The sequence below is a fragment of the Poecile atricapillus genome, chromosome 16, assembly GCF_030490865.1.
Source record: "Poecile atricapillus isolate bPoeAtr1 chromosome 16, bPoeAtr1.hap1, whole genome shotgun sequence".
NCBI lineage: Eukaryota > Metazoa > Chordata > Aves > Passeriformes > Paridae > Poecile > Poecile atricapillus.
This window is the reverse complement of record NC_081264.1, coordinates 5,847,445-5,864,669: the sequence shown is the minus strand read 5'-3', so window position 1 is coordinate 5,864,669 and position 17,225 is coordinate 5,847,445.

Sequence of the window (17,225 nt, the reverse complement as noted above, 5' to 3'; positions counted from 1 at the left end):
CAAAGAGGTTTCTTCTGAATGCTGGATGACAAATAGGAGAGTAATGAATGCCTTCCACAGGAAATCTCATGTTGCTGTTGTATACGCTGTTAAGATTTCTTTTTCTTCCAAATTGGTAGTGGAGAATATTTCAGTCCCATTTATATGGGGGATAACTTTAAACCTGGAATGAATTCTTACCATTAGGTTTCCCATGTCAGCTTCTGAAAGACGTGTGAAAATGTTTATTTTGTTTTCTTGCAAAATCCTCACCTGCAGGCATGCATTCTTAGAGATTTTCAGAAATATATTGACAGAACCAAAGCAAAACTTGTCCTTTCCAAACCCCGGTACTCAGCTGCAAGTAGTGCTTATATTTCCTTTAGAAAAAGCTAAAGGATCTTGATGATCTCAATGAGAAAAATCAATACAATAAAATTTAGGGGTTTCTTTTCTTCCAGCTCTTCAATCTTAAACCAAATATTTGGCTTTCTTCAATAACAATTTTACGAATTGTTATGAACCATCCAGATTTTATATTTAAACAATATGACATAAAATTTCTCAATTATTTCCACACCTTGAGGCATTAACAACTGGAAAGAAACAGGGCCCTGACAGGTTTCTGTTGAAATTCCCATCTCACACTTCCACTGCTTACCTCATTGTGTTTGAACTCTGCTTGTAAATTTTCACTTGTGGGCTCCTTTGGGCAAGGGACCTGCTTGACCTCTGGGTGGCCCAGCTCTGATACCCAGCTGTAACTCCCACTTATTTTCCTTTTATTCTTTCCATCTCCTGAGTTGCTCTGCATGTTATTATGCTGTTCTGGATAGGTTCTTAATACCATCCCTATTGATTTCCAGGAGATAAATGTCAGGCACGGTCCATATGTCACTGTGATCTAGCACTGGTCAGCCCAAGTGAACAACAGAGGTGAGAAGCCGTGTGACAGCACCACACCATTTCTGGCACCTGCTCTTTCCCCAGGAGAGACAACAATTATCAAACCCTACATGAATAACTTAGTGAGTTTAAATAGGTGTTGGTTGATGGAAAGCTGCTGAGGAGTCATGGGTAGGTGGTACTGTGCTTTGTCGTGGTCTGCTGGCACTGGTCCAGCTGATAAGAGATGATTTATTCCTTGCAAATCAGCCCAAAATGTAGCTGATGCATCCATCTTTCTTTATGCAGCTCATTGTAGCTGAATGTTAACAACACAGAAATGTTGAGAGCATCTTTCCCCTGTGGTGCAAGTGGGCTGCTTTGGAGGTGCTGATTCGGTGCAGCAGTGACTGCAGCCCCTTTGTGAGGTGCAGCAGTTGGTAGAAGCCAAGCATAAATTGCACTGGAATAGCTTCTCTGTGCTGCAGGAACTGCATGCTGGGTTCTAGAAATTTCAATCCACTCATCACTTTGTTTATGCCATCAGATAGGCTCAAGTTACCGGGGCTTGTGGAGATCTACTCCTTAACCTTGTCCTACTACATTTTCCTGGTGTATGTCAATGCTAAAGTGGGGAAAATGCATACAGTTTGTGAATTTCAAGACTTTGGAATAAAAATGTAGAAGCTAAAAAAAAAAAGTCCTCATAAAATGCTGTGTTTTGCACTTTTGGAGGCTGGGGGGAAGCTCGTGCCATATATTCATTATACATACGTTCCTTTAATTTGGTTATTACAATACAAATATCCAGGGATAACAGCAAGGGAAAATCTTTCATCTGTGTTAAATCCCAATGTGTTGTTTGATAAGAGCAAGGCATCAGCGTTACCAGATGAATTTTTAACAGCAAAATATCATTTTGGGAAACATCGGTTGAAAGAGAGGACTGGAATATTAAACTTGGGTTTGTTTGTATCTTTTTATCTTGTCAGGAATAAGGAGGAAAATTATCTGTTTCTCTATTATGCCATGTAAAAATACATAATTTAAAAGGTTAAGAATATATTTTATTTCACTTAACATAAATATTTCTTTTCTTCTGAAACTGTTTTGCAGAATATAGACTTACTGAGAGAACCTCTGTTTTGGTTTTTGCAGCTCAGATCTATTCTTGGCTTTCTTTTGCAATTGTTCTAAGGAAAAAGTAGCACAGATGCTATTAAAAAACTCATTGCTCACCTTGGTTTTTATCACTTGTAAAGTTTCCTCAAAATTAGATGTTCTGGAGTCAACAAGGGTTAGGTAACATGAATTAAGACCAAATTTGAGCCAGCAAAAATATACCAGCTGGGTACTGGGGGACTGGAAGGGGGCATGAAAAGGAAAGTAGAGTAGGAAAGAGAAAATTGAGAACTGATTTATGCTTCATGTATACCTATCAAGTTTGTTGAATGGCAGAGCTGAGATGATGGAAGAAGAACTGTAGGGTTTTTCTACTCTAAAAAATTGTATTAATAGTTAAATGATAAAATATTTAAACAAGAAGGAAATGCTTATGTTTAGGCAGTGCATCACTTTGTCAGTGGTTTCCAATATGATTATTCCAGGATACATTTTTTACCTTAAGCTTTAATCCTGAGAGAAAAGGAGAGAAGGAATATGAAAAGCCAGAAGAAGGGGAAAACTTGGAGAAGCAAGTGAGGATTCCACACTCATGACAGCAGAAGATTGGACCTTGCCTTCCCCTTTGGCAGCAACCTGCTGTGCTCCAGGCTCCCTATTCATTGGTTGCTTTGCTTCACTGCTTCCCTCCCTAAAGCATTGGCACTCCCTGCACAGTGTTAAGCGAGCTTTAAGAAAAGACTAAGACCAGGGCATTCATCTGAATATTTTTCTGAGTAATCAAACTTTGTACAATGGTGAGCTGTTCCCAATTCTCCAAACCCACCCATCATTTTTGTCATATGCTACACAAACAGAATTTGTTCTTTCCCAGCGCCTCAGCAGCAGCTCACAGGACTATAAGCACACAAATTTCTGTAGGACTACATGCAAAAGCAATCCCTGGCTGTTGCATTTGTAGTTCTAAACAGGAAAAAAGCATTTACAGTTAATAATCATACATTATTGTGGGACTAGCAGTTACAAAGATGGGCTGTTTCTTCAGTACTGCCATTTCTGAGCCACCTAATGAGAATGTGTTGCCATGGTAACCAATGCATAAGTATTTTTTTAAAGAAGTAATTAAACTTTCTGAGTCAATTTGCCCTTACTTGTCAGGTTAGGAAATAGGATGTTGCTTATTGTTTTCTGCTGGAGCACTGAGGTAACTTGGAGGGACAGCGAGGTTGGAGCTACCTGAGGGGATATCAGCCTTTGTTAATAAATTATTCTTTATCTGATATGTGGCAGGTGTGGGAGGGCTCAATGAAAACTTGTGAGTAATTCTATTCCAGCTGGATTGGTAGGGTGATGCTAAATGGAGGCACGAGGTTAAATACTAAGACTTTGCTTTGTGACCAGGTGAATGTCCAGGACACCAGGATGCCCAGATGCCATTGAGACAAAATATGTGTGAGTATAATATGAAAAACACCATCTTTGCCAGGCTGATAGTGGAATGAGACAGACATCCCTGATTCAAGCTCTGCTTGCTGCTGTCAGATTTATTTACCAGCCCTCATATGCTGTACAAGATGGAGTTTATTTCCAAGGCACAGAATGCCCTGAGAACATAATGGAGGGAGGGGACCAAGCCTGCTCAATTCCTGCAAACAGGGATCTGTAAAGTGCCCGGTTCCCTTTTTTTGTAGCTTGATGCACAAATATTGCTGGCTGCTCAGGGCATTCTCTGCTCAGAGCCAGCTTTGGGAATACCCAGAACATATGGGCCAGACACAGAGCAGCATGGAAGAGTGAGGCCCATTTCATGCCTCCTTTGAATTTCCTGAAGTCACTGTATGTCTTTCCCAATGCTTGTCAAACCTCATCTTTAAAACCACAGCTGTCAGCTATAAGATTCTACAAAGTTTATTTTAGCTACACTCTGCTTGTGCCCTTTAGCTCAAAAGAGAATGAGTCTCCAGCAGAAAACAGAGGAAAAAGCCCCTTAAGTGTTTTAATTTTGAACTGTGAAAAGGCTCTGCTTAAGCATCAGAGACACAAGCAACAAACCAAAAAGCTGCAGACACTTTAAAGCATTTGGTTTTATTCATCATACTATTTGCTGTTCCATTGAAATTATATGAAATGAAGTCCAGAGATCTTTGTAGAATATTTGATATCTTGACTTGTGTAGGACAACAGAAGATCCAAGCAAATAATGGGGATTTTTTATGTTTGGTAGTTAAAACTGGCAATAAATTTTCTTTCAGCTTTGCCTGAATGCAACACTTTAGCTTTTCATGCCAAACTAAAATTTGAGACACATAGTCTTGGTTTAGAAGGAATTTTGTTATTTATGTGATTTCTTAGCATAACACTGAATTCAGTTATTAAAAATTAAAAAACCTACTTATTTTCCCTTAATGAGCATTTTTTTCCTTCTACCTAAAGAACATCTCTAACTTGTCTAAATATGTCTGAAAGTTTATTTGTATGTCCCCAACCTATGGCAGCTGTTTCCTGCTCCCCTCTTCAAGTGCACTGATACAAGACAGGGCTCTTTGCAGTAATTATTGTCCTTGGATCGGCCTCTGTCCTGAGGGACTCTCTGGGTGTCTCACTTGAACCCACTACAAATCTGTGACAGCATAATTAGGTCAATCTGCTGGATGCAGGTGCCTTTTTAACTTACTCTGGTGAATATGGAGCATTTTCACAATGGCATTCCCCCTAACAAATCAGAGCTCACAGATTGTCTTCACAGCACAAGTTTGATGGCTCTTGGAGTGGGTGAGTGATGGAGCAGCTTTGACACCATGTTTTATTTTCTTCCTTTCCTCTAAAGCCTGATAGCTGTTATGAAAGCAAAAGGGCATTTGTCATGTAGGCTTTTGTTTCCCAAAATGCAAAACTCACCTCTACAGCTCAGTCTTTGGAGATGGGGGAAAACATCTGCAACAGGTTACTCGTGTTTGTGCATGGGAGAAGGAATCTGGCACCATGAAAACTTCCTGGTATATCCCTCAGCTATTAAAACGTGGAAAGAAATAAGAAGAAAGCAAGAATGAGAGGAGTCACAGATACAAGACACAAGTAAGAGTGAAATATAGTGTAATTTGACAGCAATGAGGAAAATACTGAGAAATCTATCACATCTGTGCTCCTGGTGTTAAGATGACAGAGAGATATGTTAGGAAGGCACAGAGTATGAACTCACAGTACTCTTATGCAAAGGCTACAATAATGAATTCCAATCTTGCCTAGGAGCAATTCTTAAGATAAGTACAAAGGTGAGTTTGGAGTATTGATTTTTTTAAAGACAATAAATTGGAGTGAGTTGTAAAAAGTTACTGCTGCCTGGAACAGTTCACATTAAATCAGTGCACGAGTAAAGAGGTGCAGGCTCAAATGGGAGTGTATCAGGATTGAATTTTGGATCTTGGAATCGTTGCAGAGTAGGGTCATTCCTTCTTCCATTCTGTTCCCTTTCCCCTGCCTCCTTTGTTGCAGTAACCCCTGTGGATAGATCTCCAATTAATAAAACTTACCTTTATGTATGCATTATCATAATACAAAGGCTCAAGGGGAGCACAATCCCTTCATGCCTGAGCAAATTTAAAACTCATGATTCTCCTGGGATGCTTGCTGGGAAATAGAGAAAGGGAATAAAGGGCATTCTAACATTTCTGCTGAATGATTGCTACTCCTTGCAAAGTGCTATGAAGCTTGTTAGATTCTGAACCTTTATGGGAACCTTATTGCTATTAGATCCTTTGAAACTACTATAATTAAAAAATCCTGGTCCTTTTTACATGGAAGATCTGCACTGTGTGTTAAATCATTTTCTTGGAAGAGCCTGGGAAAAATTAGAAATGTGATTGGTACAAAAAGAGCAAATGACCAGAAATATTTAAATTGCCAACTTCTTTTAATGGAAAATACTGTGAATTCCAGGTTTGAATGCACATATACATTGGCCCACATTTTACCCTTGGGACACAACTGTATGCTAATGATTATTGTTATTAAAAACTCTGTGGTTTTTATTTTTTGGTCTGTTTTGTGACTAGAGGAGTCAGGCCCATCATAACTTGTGCTGTACAGAGCATTTATAGAAAGCCAGATGCCCCAAAAGTCTGTTAAAATCTATCAGGTCTGTAATGACAGACTCAGTTAAAGAGATGGGGTGAGGGAGAAGTCAATAGCCCAGTAATGCAATTATAGCAGAGTTATAATCAGTGATCAAAACACTCCAGCTTCCCAGCCATTCCCAAGTGATCTTCAGCAAGCCAAAAAGCACAACTGTAATCCAAAACTCGAACAATAACTTGGTGGTGTTGGAGGATTTGTAGGAGTGTTCACACCACACATGCACATTCAATGCAAATTGCTGCCCATTAAGCAGATTTAATAACACTTTGCAGAATTGTGACTTGCATTAATAATCACCTTGGAGTGCCAAAGGGACAAATAAGAGGATAAAGTGATTTTTTACAATTTGACCTATCTGTAGAATATACCAACTTCCAGCTTTCATTTCTCCAAGAGTGAGCATAGCCAAGGAATATTTAGGACCCAGGAAGAGCCTAAAGGAGCATGAGTTGCTTGTTCATATATCTGGATATCTAACTGCAGCGAAATCCTCTTTTGCCAGAAGAGGAACCTGCAACCTCACTAAGTACGTACTTGACTACGCCAGGTTCCCAACAGACAGCAAAGACTTTTCACTTCGATCTAGAACCTTGCACACAAGTAAGGCATTCATTCTTTCTATGTAATCCCATGTTGAGTGAGAAGCCAGGCACAGATTTATGGTCCAATTTTTATTTTCTTCTGTGTTTCATCCAGTTTTCTGTGAATTTATTTATAGAAGTCCCAAGTGAGAGTGTGGTAATATTTCTTCTTGGTTTTATAACCTGAAGTTCATGAAAGATTTTTGTCCCAATGGTTTTGAAAAAGGGACCTTATACAAGGTCTTGCTTCCCAATCCCAAACTATTCCTAGAAAGACAAGGTCATTCCTTGGCGAATTCCTGTACATATTTACTTTATCAATACCAGATAAATTCCCACAGGGACAAATTTAATTAAGCTGCCAATCTTGCTAAGTCATTTAGTTAGCAGCTAGTAGATAAATAAAATGAACTCAGACTTATTTGTTATTTGTTCTCAGTCTTTAATCACCCAATAGTAATTCCATAATTGAATTAAAGTACTTAACCATTCTAATGCAAATTGTCTGGCTTACAGTTCTTCAATGAGTAAATTATTGCAAATTAGGCACCCATGTTATCAACATTATTCACTTACAGTTAAATTATCTTTATAATAGTGAGCTAATTTTTATTTATTCTAGAACTGGATGTCTTTTTATTTGTGAAAGTTGAAAATTTAACATTTGGGTGGCTTCATAAAACAAAACTCTCAGTTTGTTTCCTCTTCTTTTTTTAATATTATTTAATGTTTTATCAGACTGGAAAGAGAATCCTGGAAGGGCATGGATCATAGCAGCAGGCCAGCTTCCACTGCAGTTTTGATAAAGTGCAAACAAATGAAGTGTAGACAACAAGAACACTGCTAAATATATGAGAAGGAATATAAGAATATTTATGAGACCATACACACTATTAAGGACTTCTTTTCATGGTTAAAAAGAATAGAAAGACTTGCCTACAAAGAGGAATTATCCTCACTAAAAAAACATTTTAATTAGAAAAATTAGATATGATTTAACTGAATATTTTAGTAAAATTGTGTGCTACTTCCAAAATATGTTTATTTGCTAGTAAAATACTAACCAGGAAGAATTTACTAGAGAAACTGTACAGAGATAATTCTGTAACTGCAACAGAGAAGTCAACAACTGCAAGCTGCAAACTCTGTACCACAAATCAAAATGGTCAGCAAGGCAAAAGTAACTTCGAACAGACAGGCAGCTTCTTCTCTAGCTAGAGCAGGGTAATTGGACAAGCTACAGCTATTGGGGATTTTGATCTGAAAAGGTGAAAATGCCTCTTCTCCTAACTGATGTCTCATTAACTTCAATTAGTATTTGGTAAACAGGTGCCTTTAGCAATACAAAAGGATGGCTGTTGAATAATGGTTGTGCTGCTCTGTGTTTTTCAAGTCTGTTAAGAGCTTAGAGAAGCCTTCTGAAATTACAGAGAAAGGGAAATGATTTTTGTTCTGTTCTTGTTGTGTGTAAGAGTGCTCTTGACTTTGTTTCACAGAAGTAAAATATTGTATTATGAAGTACTTCCAGGAATAAAAAAAATAGTTACTGACTGCTTTTGAGGCAGCTCTTGTCAGCTGTGCAGGGGACTGAATTATCCTTCTACTGTAGGGAAAGTTGTACTGATAAGTTCATGAGGGCTATGGGCATTTTGTTTTCCCTTATAATTTTTTTTTTTGCCTGGTCTTTTATTTTGTTTATTTTACTTTGTATTTGTTCACTTTTACAACTCATTGTTTAAGGACCTAATTCTGCACCTAATATTAACCTGATGTGTCACCTGTCTATAGATACATGAAGGGAGGAAGAAAGCTTATTCGTTCCCTAAGGATCACTCAGTCTTACAATAAAACAAGCCTAATTTGATAAAAGGCTAAGGATTATTTCATGTGATGATAGCAAAGTATATATGCCCTTACTGCTTTGTTTGAATCAAAGTAATAGGTAACTTCTGATGTGGATTCAAAGCCTCAAGTCAAAGTTAAGATACCAGGATGGGAGGTAGGTGGTATTTATGTGCTGCAGTAAGCTTTAAAACTTGTGCCTGGTGCTGGGGTACTTTTTGATGTGTGAGTGCTGTATGTGATCCTTGTCATGTGGAGCCTTTCAGGAAAATACAGCGAGGAGCTTTGTAGCTCCCAGGATCTGTTGTCTGTGCAGTCTCTTTTCACTGCCTCACAGGTTTCAGACGAGTTCGCCTGCAGGTCGGTGTAACTCAGAGTCAGACGGGAATTTCTGAAAGAATTGAGCAGAAATTGCCTTCACAATTTCTGAAGTAATAATCAGTTGAATTTTGTTGTTAGGAGACAACAGCTTAACATTCTCCTTCTTCTACTCTTACAGTTAAATGCTGTCACTTTTTTTGCTCAATGGGTTGGACAAAACATTTTGAGTCTCCAGAGCATGAACTTGTCACTCTGTCTGCTGGGGGTAGACCACTGGTGGGAGATCACTTGATGCTTTTTTTTTTTTCTTCTCTTACTGGGATGACTCAGAATCTTCTTAGCTTGCTCCTTCGCCTTTTTGGGTGTCTGAATTCTTAACAGACTCTTCCCTAACATAAATCCCTGTCATATGATTGCTCAATTATCCTTGTCTGTACAAAGTCCACATTGACTAATCCAATTGAAGCTTGGAATAGGATTGTGACTGCCATTATTATCTGCATTTGTAATACCCTTACTTTTAAACTTTCAGTTAAAATATGTTAGTTTATGGTATTTTTTTTTTTTTTTGACAGTGACAAATAAATGCCAGGCACAGTGGGAGCTCAGAGCACAAAGTGGTTTACATAAAAGAGTTTTACCCAAGGTTAGAAATTAGAGTTATCATGAAAGGCAGCTAATTGGATTGCGAGGCTTGCTTCCTCTTTAAGGAATATCAGATGTGCCAATTCCCCCATTGTTACGCTTGCCACATACTGACAATTAAAGCTTTTACCTGAAAACACCAGACAATTGTACGGATGTAAAAGGGAGAGGGGGGAAATCATTCTTTTTGCAGTATACTGGAGAGAAAATGATGGCTGGTACCTGATTAGGGTAACAAATGTACAGGAACTGTAAAACTAAGCTTTTAGTTTGCCTGGTTGTTGTAAATGAATGGTTTAATTTGAAAACGTTCTTACAAATCTGGCTGGACTCTAACTCCCACTAACCTCTGGCTCCTTGAGTCTCTGCTAATGAGGTGCTATTTATCAAACTCTATCATGAGCTATACTTTCCATAAAATGGTTCTGCTGGCAATATGATTATTTGATTCTAAGACTGTTGCCTTTGTAATCTCAGATCATTAGAATTATCCTCTTTCACTTTGCAGTTAAAATATAATTTCTGTCTTGACAATGGATTTGTGTTGGCTCAACCCCGAATGCCCTAACCAGCAGTTCCTGGAGTCTATGCTATTTTTAATCCTATATGAAACTAAAACATCTCAAGTATATTACATTCTTATGATCTGTCTAAGCTGGGAGTTTTCTGAAGGTGCTGGTGCTGTGACCTTACTTGAAAGTATCACAACTTATGGAGTGAGATGATGGGAAGTGGGTGTTAAGCCACTCTCAGAAACATGGGCTATTGTCTGTTAAACACCTTTTATTTCAGCAGATCTGTAACAGTGGAGATCAGTGTGGTGTTTATTAATTCCCAGTGCTTCTCTTAGTAATGTAGAGAAAAAAGGTGGTTTTTAACCATTAGAGGAATGAAATTCTCAGCCAGCCTTTTTCTACCTACAGTGGAGCAAGCAAGTACTTGTAATTTGTGTTAATGAATGAGATTTTTGTCATGTGTTCACAGCAGCAGCATAAGCTTAGGCTGGATGCAGGAGTTACATCCCACAGCTGTTCCATCCCTGTTGTTTATCCCCATTCTGCCTGCAGTGTAGGCAAAGCAGAAAGGTGGTGTGAGCCACTGAAGCCCAGGCAGCTGTTACTGCAGAGGGTGAGTTAGAGCCTGCCCTGCCATTCATGCTCACCCCTCAGGCTCATGAGAGCTTAGCCAGGTGCCATAAACTTGGAGTGTCCCAGCTGCTGCTTTCCTGCACAGGAGTGGGAAAATAGCCTGTGGTTTTTGCTGGTGTTGCATGGGATTGCCCTACTAGGCCATGGTGTGTGTTTTGGTGTCTTTTGTCGTGAAATGGTAGAGATCAGGGAAATAATCAGTATTTTGTAGAAAGAAAATAAATATAACTAAAAAAAAATATTAAATATCAGGTCTCTTATCACACATGATCATTGACCATGAGTTCTGTCTCTGCAGCTGATAAGGAAACAAAGGGTTAAGCAAACTGTGGTTGGAGTTATTGCTCTTTCTGCATTGTGTCTGTAGGCAAAGCTCTCTTCAAGGAGACTGAAACTCTGAGAAATGCATGCTTGCTGCAAGTTTGGGTATCCCTTTACTAATTCTCTTCATCCTTTACTTTGCTCAGTACAAATAGGTGGACTGCTAATGGTCTTATCTTGCACTGTTTGTGACTGTGGCTTACTGTAATTGAGAATAATGATAACATAATTATGATAATGGTCTATACTGCAGCTCTGTCTCCAGGCAGTGAAAGGATGGAATTTCTTGTCAGTTAATGAAAAGAAAAAACATTGCTTGAGACCTGCAAAAAGAATGATAAAATGTCTTAAAAAAAAAAAGCAGTTGTAAAAACCTCTTGAAAAATCTGATACAATCTGTTTTTAAGATCTGCCCAATATGTTTTGGGGAACAGTAAAGACAGTTGTATTTAACCAAGCATTAGCATGATCTGTGAAAACAGATGCTCTCCCTCAAGGACAATGACAAAGCATTAATTACAGGTGAGATGATTTGAAACAAAGACTGGAAACCTGCTGCTACCAGAGCCTTTTTTTTGGTAGAGCTGATTTATTGTAGCTAACTGTGGAGTTTAAGTCCTAATGAAGATGAACCTTGAAACCAGGCAGGCAAATGTATTCTTCTACGGTCCAACATGATACATTGAATTTACATCATGTTGGAAATTAGGCTTGCTATGAATTGCAGTTGTAACGAGCAGTTTGCCCGTGATTTCATTGAAAGCACCTGATGGTGATAACTGCCTTACAAATGCCAGGGACTCTTACTCTTCTTTAGAGAAAATGACTTCCTGGACCACATCAGTCACAGCATGCTGGAGGTGCAGCAGGCCTAAATGAAAATGAATAAATTCAGGTGGGTAATTAAATGTTGCTGCCTGTGATAACCACAGGGCAGGAGATTTGCCTTAACTAAGACAGAATATGGTGGGGTTTGCCGAGTTAAAAAATAAGCAGTTGATAGAGGCAGAGAATATCATACCTGTGAATGTGTCAGGGGGCAGTGTGTGTATGTAAATGAGCACTGGAAGATGCCACCTAAAGGAAGTTCTAGTAGAGTAACTACTCTGTAGCAGAGTTAACAATTTTCTGGTGACCAAGACAAGCTAGGAAAATATAGCAAATACAAGTATGAAAGCTTTTCATTACTTTAATTACTGTACAGCCTCTCAATCTTTCTGTTGCTCTGTTTTAATTCTGAAATAAAATCATGCAGAGTATTTCTTTAATGGAACCTACTTGTTTTGATGGTTGTGAAGACAATAATATTCCCAAGATTTTTTCAGTTATAAAGCCATCACCTTTCCCAGGGAAAGCTGAGGTCCTGTAGGGATGGGTGTGTGTGAAATTTACATCAGTAACCTGTTTATTGTACTGTAAACACAAGTGAGCAGGTGTGCTACGTGTGTAAGTAATAGCAAAGTGGGAAAGGCTTAAATACAAGCATTGATTATGCATCTGGACCTATTGGCAAAGTTGATTGCAAGAGGACAAGGGTCATGTATCGATCAGATTGTAATGAAGATTTATTGTGAAGAAACTGGGAAACTAGCAATCCATTCTTAAATAGAATAGGCAATTTGGGTGTGAAGGAAAGAGAATTAAATGCTGCTTAGAAGTTCTTGCATTTTCCTGTGTTCTGGGACTCAAGACAGTTTAGTTTATCATATATTGTCCCACTGGCTTTGGGGGATATTTATACAGCAGCTTTCTGGCTCATACTTGGAATAACTATAAGGGTACTTAAAATTCTTCCAACACAAGTTGGAAGCTCTGAGCTCTGACTCCTCAAGGCCTGTGTGGTCCATGTTACACTGCAAGGAGCACACGAATTGCATCACCTGCAGAACAAAAACTGAGCTGTCTTGCTGTGGAGACCCTTCTAAGTCTCTGGCAACAGCAGTGACCTCCGTCCAGAGGAAGTGCCTGTTTGTCTTTAATGGCAGACATCTGGCTGAAGATCAGGCTGATCTGTTTTCTCAGAGGGAATTCCTTGGACTTGTAGCTAAACAAAATTTTCTCCTGAAAAGACAAAGCTACTATTCTCCAAAGCAAATCAGCAGCTCTTTCAGAAGATGTGGGCTGAGCCTTGCCAATAGTACAAATCTATTGATTGATTTCCAAGTGCTTGAAAATGGATTAATGTTGTTTCAACTCCCAGTGGGTTTTTCACAGGAATTTGAGATTAGTTCAGTGCTATAGTAGCTGCCTGGTATCTGCTTCTAGTCCATGTGTGCTCCTGTTATATCAGAGCTTAGTCCTGGTTTGGTTTTAGAAGGGCACCAGTGGAACCACTGCTGCCTCTTTTAATATCTCTGGGTGAGATTGTGCTGAACTTGCTTGCTGGCTAAAAACTCAGGAGTAATTTTAGATATAATTTTTAATTTACAGCAATACAGCTTACAAATGCACAGAAATGTGTCTCTGGGCTGCACTTGTGCATGTGTGTTTTATACTACTTTCACTCTTTCCAGCTGCTCCTGTGCAATTGTGTAATGACTGCACCAAGTCACAGATCTAATTGAGACAGGCTGGGATCCCTTTTTGCCAGGAACTCTTACACGATGGCAGGGTCCCAAGGGGGATTTTAGAATTCACTACAACAGGTTAAGACAAGAAGACTAAGGTAGGCAGGAAAAGAGTAATTGAAGATGACAGTTGTCAGAAATAATAGTTTCCATGCCTGCACATCTTCATTGATGTACTGTGGTGTATTCCCCAAATAAAAGCTGACATTGAAACAATGGATTGGTCATTCCTAGAGAAAAACAATAGTTCTTTCTTGATTAGCTGCCAAGCAAATGCTGTTCTTTTTCAAAAGTTTTTTGATGAGTATTTCCACTTTGCAAAATAAGATTGTGGTACCAGGCTTGGCTATCCTCCTTAGTTTCTCCAATGGAGAAAGTTTGAGATAATCTGCCTCTAAAACATCCTCAGCCCTGGGGGAACAGCATTCATTTCATCCTTTCACTGATTTTCTTTGCTGGTTCCTAGATAAATAAAAACATTCAAGTTGTAAACATGTTACTGATGATAAAACTGATTTTTAGTTTGTTTTGGGGTTTTTTTCAGTCAACATCTCTGTGAATATTGTAACAGTCTCAGCTGACTTTCAGCCAACTACAAACATTACTTGAGTTGTTCCAGCAAGTTATTCCTGATTTTAGGGCTGCCAGTTATGCTTTGTGAGATGTGCAATTTGGATGGAAGCAAGACAGAAAGGCTTTAGATGAGAGCAGCCAAGTTAAAGCATAGGCTTTTCTTCAGTAAACAAGAACAGTTCCTCCTGGATGTCTGGTTTCAGGGAGTTGCAGTCCCTGTGGAATCAGGGGCTGTCCAGCTGCTGCTCAAAAGATGGATTTACTCCCATCTCTGGCATTTCCATTGCAAATAGAGGCAGATGGTGCAATGGCATCTCTGGTCCATATGTTCTTGGTTTGCTCAGTTGGTTCCTCCTTTGTCTGTGTTTGTAAGTCTGCCCTGGTTTCTCCACCTGCTCATTTGTGAAAGATGAATGGGCTCTTTTGCTGAGCCTTGCCTGTTGTATTTCACTTCATTTCCCCTGACCACACTTTTAAATGTCACTTTCTTGGAATTGCCAAGCAGTGACTTTTTGAGCATTTGACTCAAAAAGACCCAACAAAAGCAGCATAAGGCATTAAAGGTGCAGATGTCCAAGCAGTTGCAGAGTTTCAGATTGCTGATAAGTACATCTTTTCCCTGATGCTGGTTTAATTTCAGAGACTTTGCTGTAAGTGCTCCCAGTTTGCCATTTGTTAATGCTTCAAGTCTAACTGCTGATAGATTGAAAAGAATTGATTGTAATTGTTTTGTGTGGCATTTTGATGAGCTACTGTAAGTTGAGCCTGCCCCAACTTGGGCATCATTAAGAGAAATCATATGTTCCATAAATATTTTTATTAAAGCTTTATTCCCCAGCTGGAAGGCAGAATTATCATCCTACAATAACTGACAGGCATAGTGCTAAATCAACATTACACTGTCAGGATGCAGAGAGAAATTTAGTCAAAAGAGGCTGTCACTACCAAAACATTCCCATTCTATAACAAAAAGTAATGTGTATTCCTAAAAGTGTTGAGTGAGCTCTTAACCAAGTAATTTCTTTTTAAATTCTAATTAGGGTACATTTTTTATGCTAAAGATGCCCTGTTTTATTCTGTAGCTGACAAGCAATAGAGAAGTGAATTGTCAGTGCAATGGAGGCAAGCTGCTGAGGTGGAGCAGCAGGTTTTTGGTGGCCTGTAAGATTCCCTAATGCCCCCTCCTTTCTTCTTCTCTGTCAGGTGATACCAATAAACTGCAATCCTGCCACAAGGCAAGTCCTTCCTCATCATGCCATGGATTTAAGCAGAAAAGAACCCATGAGAATTGGCTGAGGAAGTTGTGTAAAAGCTCAGCCAGCTTGCTGTGTCCAGTGTCTTCTCTCCAGGGCTGGTAGCACCAGCTGCTCTGGTACTTGCAGCCCTTGCTGCAGTGCAGTACCTGAAGAAATTAAACTCTGAGCTCTCTTTGTTAGGGCTTGGCTGCTGCTCTGTGACAGAAACTCCTTCACCAGCTCTTCTAGTTGCTCTAATCACAATTAGGTTTGGACTTGGTCATTTCTCCTACTGGGATACCCTTGTTATCCAGCATGTCCTGCTGCTGGTGGCATTTCATCAGGTACTTGTGTCTATCTTAAAAACATGGCTGTTGTGACTTTATTCTGTGTCCTCACAGAGCCATAAAAAGGGCATTAGCAAACCTTCCCAAATGCAGAGCTGGCTGCTACAAACGTGCTTCCTGCCTCTGCCAAGCTGCAGGAAACCAGAGGGAAGAACCAGAGAAGAGAAACTGAGTACAGCAAGTACTTGTCTGGCCACGAATCTCCTTTTCCCTGCAGTTTTCTTAGGTGCCTGACAGATGTTTACCCACAAAGATTGATGAGGATGCTTATTTAGAAAGATTTGATTTGGCACTTGAACCACGTCCATAATTGGGAACATTTTGGAGAATAAGTTGATGAATAAGCCCATTTGTTTAGCCAGGTAGGCTGAAAAGTAGTTTTAAGGTGCAGAAGATTCATCTAGGAGGAACTACAAATATAAGAAATAGCTATTTGAGCTAGAAATGGTGTTGATGAGAAAACATTAAATCATGTAAAAACTGTCTCTGGATAAATTTAGACTGGAATTTGAAGACTTATTATTATATCAAGGTTTAAATTGAATGTTGGCTAGCTTTTTTGACAAAACTGAGGTTTTTTTCACCCAAAAGTTGGGTGAAATCAGTCCAAGACAAGAAAGTTCATGTGACACCAAGGAACAGGCTGCTATTCTTTGAAACAAGTCCTCCAAAACTTGCAAGACTGTCTCAAGATTCAGTGAGAGATGCTGTTAAAGACAAAATTTTAGAGTAGTACATAAATCAACACTGATATTTCCAGTATCTCTATGATTTAATCAAATTATGTCTGTGTTGAGACAAACACTGCTTTCTCTATAGTTCTGTGATCTTTGATACATTTTTATTTAAATGTACTCTACTGGATAAAAACTATATCTTTTCAAAATTACAAACCACAACCTGATGTTTACTGAACTTCATTCCTACCCCAAGGAAGTTTTGGAAGGCACAGTTTTGTAAATTTCAACCATTTCAGAGTATCTCAGTTTTGCATTTTCGTACTGGCAAAATTAACATGCAATCACATTTTTCCAAAGTCTCCTTGTAAGTCAAAATGAACTTTCTACTAATTACAAAGCTCTTACTGGAGATTTTTATGGTAAATCAACCTTTTTCTCTGAATAGAAATGTCAGTTTTACATGTTTTCCTCTTGAAGGTGTGGAGATGGAAAATGTCAAGAAATGACCAGCCAGTTTTTCCTACTATCCCGTGAATGAAAACCAGTGGAGAAAATTAATCTGCTTTTATCAGCCCTGACATACAGTGTGCAAGGCTGGAGCAAATATTTTTCAAATGAAAACTCTTCCCTGAGATTTGATTTTTCTAATCTTCATCCATCACCCCAAAAGACGAGGAACAAATAAAGGCTGAGATATGAATATCAAAATAATGTCAAGAGGATGTACTTGCAGAGCAGTCCAAGGGAGGCTTTAATATGTTCCATGTAGATGATGATATACGTTGATTAATCCATATCACTTCACTCACAGATGTGCAGAAATTCCATCAGATACTTTATTGCTT